Raw genomic sequence first — 7,103 nt, 5'->3', positions numbered from 1 at the left:
AGTAACTGCTTTATCTCACACCATAAAACTGATTACTGTAATCAGCCAGAATGTGCTGGAAGAATAAGAGTTTCAGTAGACAATACTTGTCTAGTTCTCTGGGGGAAACTGATGATATATCATATTTGATGGCAAAAGCTACTGTATATACCATGATATAGAGCGGGTTCAGCTTCTGTTACTACTGTTACTAGTGAAGACTGGCAGTATTACTTGTGTTCATACAATAAAAATTGAACACTGTTAAATATTTTTAAGTCAGATTTGGAATTGCTGACTGTTTCTCACATTGTGCGGTGATCAGCACTCGTGTTTTCTCTTGCCCAGATGTTTTATGACATGCTGACGTTAGGTTCCTTTCTGCAGCATCCACTGTGCCTCCAACTACACTGCTGGTGAAGGAGGAAACTCACGGGCATAGAATAAAGTCGATATTTATGCATGGAAGCACACTGAGATTATGGGGCGCAATGCGCGCGTATCAAGACAAGTACAGAGAGTCCAAGGAATTACAATTACAAACACTGTCAGACTACACATACTCATCTCTGAGAGGTAATGACTTTACTCACCACAGTCATCTTAGCCTTTGAGCCTTAATATTACACTTCACACTGTGAAAAACTGCTGTATTTATTGTTTAAGGCATCACAGCTCACTCATATAGAGTCAGTCTGTACAATCATATTGTGTTGAGAATTAAAAGAATTGGCTTATGGCTCACATATGGAGATACTTCATCTTCATGTGAAGACAGGCGCAACTTTCTGCTATTCTATCACTATGAAATCAATACAGCATTATTGTCATTATTATTATTTCTGGGGTTTTTTTGTACTGCAGGGTTGAAGAAATATTACTTAGATTCATACTTTAGTTTATAAAACAACATTGTGCTCAGAAATTCTCTGTGGGATAAATGAAGCAATTATGTGTACACTGCAAATCAGGTTTGTTGTGTACTGTACAGTATGCGCTCTAGAGATCTCGACTGTTAGCCTCAAAATGACTTAATAACACTGCATAGTGCATAGTGCCTAAGTGAATAAAACGGAATGCACCTGAGAAATTCAAGGACTGCTGCCAAAACAGTATGTAATCATTTGTGAGCCTATAAGGGCTAGTAAGATTTGTAGCATCTTTAACTGCCTGCATTGTACACAGTAGCTGTTAACAGGCACAGGTGGATAATGGGGTTATGCTTTGTTCTAGTTGTCCGCTCCTGCTAGTGTTCTGTTTGGAGAATTATTGAATATTCGTCCAACACAGTTAAATAAAGATCAGCTTAAACCTGTTTTTAAAATGTTGTTTTTGGATGAGAAAAAACTCTTGTTAATGGAACCTATAATATGCAGCAAAATAAGATAGAAGGGTTTCTCATTTGTTTTGACTTCTGTGTGATGAGAACAGGTCAGTGCAAATAATTAGTCCACCAACTCATTGACTGCCAAAATAATAGGATGTGCAGCTGCCAAATGAAGAGGGCACTTGTAATGGGTTATGCTTTTTTACAAGCTTAGTTTCAAATAAATTTGGACAGTGTGAACCTAATACAAAAACACAATAAAATACACTTTAACTTTGAGCCTGGCAACAATCCAGACAAAAACAAAAAAATTCTAAATCAAGTATGTCAGGCTGCTGTCAGATTCTGTGTTGACAGCAAATATGTGTATGCTATAACTCAAAGTGGAAACGAAAACTCACACAAAGCTGTCAGTACTCCCCACTCAATCAAATTGTTTCAAAGCTGCTGTGCAGTATTGTGCGCAAAGTTCAATACTAAAAGATGTTTAAAATAAAAAAACAATTAACACACATAACTGCATGTGTGTATCAATGCCTTTTTTCTTATTTGTATTATTGATTTGAATCAATCAGAGGTGTCTTTAATGCACTCATCACAGATTACACACCTGCTGGTGACTACTTGATGGACCCTCTCTAACGAGAGGCACTTATTGCCATGGCAACCCCTACACACACACACACACACACACACACACACACACACACACACAGAGGGAATCCTGCCCACTGATCATTTGTCTAGTGATCTGTCTCCTCTGTGTCCTTTACCCCCAGCGCCCTTTCTGTGAGTTCCTAACAAATTGGATCCCTCCCTCCATCATGCCCTTCCCTTTTCGTCTTCCCCTCATGTACTCTTGTTTTTGCCTTTAAGACTCCTCTCCTTCTTGCTATCACTTTTTATGTTTTTTCACAGCTTTTTTTCACAATGTTCACAACAATTCCACAACAAAAAAATTCTTTATGAATTAATCTGCCACTCATTATCAGCCACTACCTCAGTGCATCCATCACACAAATACACAAACTAATTCCCCTCCACAAATCCATCTCATCCAATAATTACCTGGTTTTAGGTTTTAATTAGAGAGAGGAGGAGCTATCTGGCATGGCAGAGCCCTAATTGAAACCCCAATTAGTCTCCTCTGGTTTCAGTGTGCTGACGGAGCCACCAGTCTGCTGAAAATCACATTTTCATCAAGGAGGTGTATTTTCTGAAGTGATTACTTTGACTTTTAATAAAATGTATTAGGGTGATAAATCAACAATGCAGACAAGAAACTGTCTCCCTTACTGCCTCAAGCAACCTGCCTCAGTCTGGTTTGAGAGCTAACAACAGGAAGCTGTGGCAATTGGGCGAAACAAACAAACCAACAAAAAAAGCCGCTGAGGTAACTTGTTGCCTTGGTGATTACCATAGTGATGGGAAAGTCGAAGGAGAAGCAGACGGTCTAGTTTTGGGAAGGATGGAAGTGTGGTACACATGCAGAAACTGGAATGGATTGTGTTTATATGTGTGTTTATATGTGTGTTTGTATGTGCGTACGTGTGTGCATGTTTGTGTGTGTGTGTGTGTGTGTGTGTGTGTGTGTGTGTGCGCGTGTAGATCTTAACCTAATGCACTCAGTATGGTTTGGATTTACAATTAGCTACTTGGCTGAAAGCCCAAGTGGAGCAATTACACACACAATTATTCATTCTCTTGCTCGACCAATCATACAATAATAACTGTAGGCCATTTTTGTGCCTGTATTTCACAGTGTCATTCATGTAACCACCGAGTTCCTTTGTGAGAAGCTGTAAGAGTTTTTTGTTGTGAGTCAGATGGAAATATAATAACATGATGTAAAAGTTTTTATGGAGCTCAAACTAACTTAATTAGCTAGCTACAACTGGTAAAATCTGGTGGTGACAGCTGTCATCTCATCAGCTACACATAAGATGCGTGCTTTCTCTCATAGTTATCTGTAAACTGTGTGCATTACAACCGTTGCAGGAATAACATTCACCTGTTTCAGTCTCCTTCAAAAGCACACACATAGTATAAATCACCACATACATTTTACACAAACTCTTTTCTCTATTACTTGACATGACCTGTTTCAGTCTCCTTCAAAAGCACACACATAGTATAAATCACCACATACATTTTACACAAACTCTTTTCTCTATTACTTGACATGACATGAAGCAATACCCACATTCACATGAATGCTCTCATCAAAACACACACATACACACACACTTTTTAAGCCTTCCCTCCTCTACCCCCTGTTGAGTCCAGCCCAGACAGACCCAACACAGTCCTATCAGTTTGTGTATTCGGCTGCAGACAGCCGCAGAGCACATTCTGATAAGCTCTCATTGATTGGCTTCAGACTGGCTGAAAGGCTGAACACATTATTGCTTCCTCTCTGCTCCCTCTCCCTACACACTGACACACACACACACACACACACACACACACACACACACACAAATATATACAGAAGTGAGGCCGAATGGGAAGAGAGAGAGGGGTGATGGAAAAGAAACAAAATTTACAATGACAAAAGTGAAAAATCAAGACTAAGGACGAGGCTGCACTGTTTGGACAGATATAGCAAAAGGGGAGACAGAAAGAGAAACGGTGAAGAAGGAGGGATGTAAATGTGCAGGTAGAACTATATAAAAAAGGAGCTGATAATAAGAACATTTTACTGCAGCAGAGAGAAAACCAGGAAGAAAAGGAGACAAACAGGCTGAGTGACAGCTCATCACAGCCCAGCAGGCAGGCAGACGGTCAAAGAATAGGAGTCGAAAAACCTATTAAAGACAGAAACAGAATCAAAATGTACAGTAACGTATCAAACAAGTCCCACTAAAAATACAGTTTAACCTTTCGTGCCATTCATCCAAAGGCAAAGTCTGACAGGTTGGAAAAGAATTTACAGCATCTCAAATTTGCAGTTTTATCCTATTCTTCAGGCTCCTCTTGACAATTGTTGTAACTGCCATCGCTGCATGGGCAGATTATACATGCAATATCACAATAAGATACCCTGTCTTCTACAAGTTACTTTCCTAAACAACTGCAAATGCGATTATGTTTTCCTGGAAAACTAAATTTCAACCACATTATATTTCCTTTGAATGTAATAACAAAATGAAGTCATGTAACATAAATGTAGAGTTGCAAATACGTAGCTAGTGAACATATGAATGAAATGTTACTGCTAAAATATCTAACAGCAAAATATCCCACCCGTCTTCTGCCATAATACGAGATCCTGCAGCACAATGTCCAGTTTGTTTGAATACATCGTTGTTAAATAATTTTATGGTTGTGATTAGGCAGGTACAGGAGCTGGTTGGAAAATCTAACAGGCGTTTTACACAAAATGGGATTTATTGCTTTGTTTTCTTGCCTAAACCAAACAGGACAGGCCGGACCTGGGAAACGATTCCGGTTCATTGCCTTGACAGTCCTGTGCATTGTACAACCGCCAAATGTAATAATTACGTCCCTACAAAAATGTAATCGCGTTTGTAGTTTAGTTGTATAGGGATATAATTTTTTGGGGGAGACAGGGTTGCAATAAAGATTCAAACATCAATCAATATTATTCTATTAGTAAGGTCTGTAATTTTTTAAAAATGTCTTAATATACTAGTTACAGTAATTAAAATTGAAAGTGAGAAATCAAACACATCCATATGGTGAAAATGCATTCGGGCCCACAGCGGGAAAAATGCTTCTGTAATAGAGGGAGTGTGACTCCATGATTAGTCCACTCGGCTACAAGCTGTGGCGAACAGATTCCTCCTGGCGAGATGGCAGCTGATAGAGGGACTAGCTGCATTGTTGCACCGGCAAGAGTGAAAAAGAGATTGATCCAAGAAAGGAGGAAAACTCAGTATTTTCACATCTTTGAAAAAATAAAAAGGTTTTTCTAATTGAAAATAACCAAAATCACAACACATTTACACACACACACAAACATACACACACACACACACACACATTACTATAGTTTTCTTGTTTAAAGCTGTCATGATTTATGGTTTTACATAAAGAGTGAATATACTGTAGTGTTGAACAAGATAGTTCCCTCTGGGTTTGGAGACCAAAACAGAGCTAAAAAGAAACACAACACCTAAATATCCACATATCAATGTTGCTATGTCTGCTTGATCTCTGTTTTCACAGGGGAGTGTTTACTAACTGCTCGATCTTTCAGTGGCCAGAAATTAGTTATTGCATGGTTAATGTGATGTCAAATTATCTTATAAAAAGACAATATTAATTATGCACATAATGTGCACTAAAGAGAAACTTAGTTGATAATTATTTACTTTGGTGTCTTCCAGAATTATAATTCATATAATAATATATTAGAATAAACGTCTTTGAGTGTGAGGTTCATTTTAGCATCTGTATAGAATTTTCTGACTAAAAACTTAAATTGAAGATCGGGTAAAGGCTAGAAGATGTTGGGTAAACACAATTCTTAAAAATAGCCTGAATATGCACTCCCTATTTTCTGACTGCAACACTGACTGTAGTTACAGAACAAAAAACTATTTCTCCATTGTGTTCGTTTACAGTCAATAATTCAGGCTGCTGTTGCTTCCAGGGAAGCAGTGTTCAAATCCAGCACATGTGTGTCTGTGTTTGTGTGTGATAAAAAGAATCATACAAAAAGGAAATGTTGCTGTGCCCCGTAGTCAGACAGAAAACAGCAGGGTACCTTGGCATCACCTCTTTTCCTCGCCTTCTCACTTCTCCCAACACGACTTCCCTCTCACTTATCCTCCCCGTATCTTCCTACCCTCTATTTCCCTCTTCCTCCACTATTGTTCTCAGTCTCTCTCTTTTACACACACACTTTCTTGTTGTTTTTCCTGACACACACTCACTCTTAAAGAAAGGCTAACCTGACAAAAGGTATGAAGAAAAAAAATCCCAGAACAATGTCGATACTACTGACAAATTCACTGTGTTTTACTGCAATGCAATACCCCACTGCACTGTGCCATTTCTTTGTTTTCTCTGTCAGTCTGTTGCAGTCATGGTCGAAGGGTTACAGTGGATTGCCCTTGACTGCCCTGTTCAACTGTCCCTGTTTTGGTTCCAGCACAGCCTTCCGGATTTTAACAGTACATTTATTGTCAAGCTGGTATTGCACTGGTTTTTCTCATATTACTGTAATAGTTGTTTAATTACTGCTGTAAAACAGCAGTTCTGTTACTTAAACAATCTACTTCAGTGGTCTTTCAATATAATAATTTAATTTGTCAGGTTACAACTGAACATCCTCGAGAGAATTCAAATTTCAGTGTTGGATTAAAAAAATTAACCTGCATCCATGGAATCCCTTGCAGCGCCTGTGCAGCACAATACAATGTAGTGATGTCCTATATGCTGTAATGCTCTTGTTCCTCTCCCCCTTGGAACTTTCTTATATTTGTTTGTGGATGATTCATCCAAAGCAATCTCAATGTCCTCTGTCTTGCACTGATACAATGTCCAGACATGAAAATCATTACTGACATCAGCTGGCGTCATCAGTAAAGGGATGGTGCACTGATAATGCTAATGACTGAATGGCTGTCAATGTAACCACAAGTGCCCACAGAGATTGATTTGCTTATTTTTTTTTATCTAGTTAGAAATCAACGGTGTATTAAGATGAAGCCAGTCTAAAGAAATTGGCTACAAATAATATAAAAGATTTTACGAGCTAATACAGATAAATAAATAATATTTAAATGAGGAGCCTATATCGTTTTGTTCCTTCTTCTCGATGTTATCG

Source organism: Channa argus, chromosome 21 (assembly GCF_033026475.1).
Source record: "Channa argus isolate prfri chromosome 21, Channa argus male v1.0, whole genome shotgun sequence".
In the NCBI taxonomy this organism is placed as follows: domain Eukaryota; kingdom Metazoa; phylum Chordata; class Actinopteri; order Anabantiformes; family Channidae; genus Channa; species Channa argus.
The sequence above is the reverse complement of the archived record's forward strand: the minus strand, read 5'-3'. Positions refer to the sequence as shown.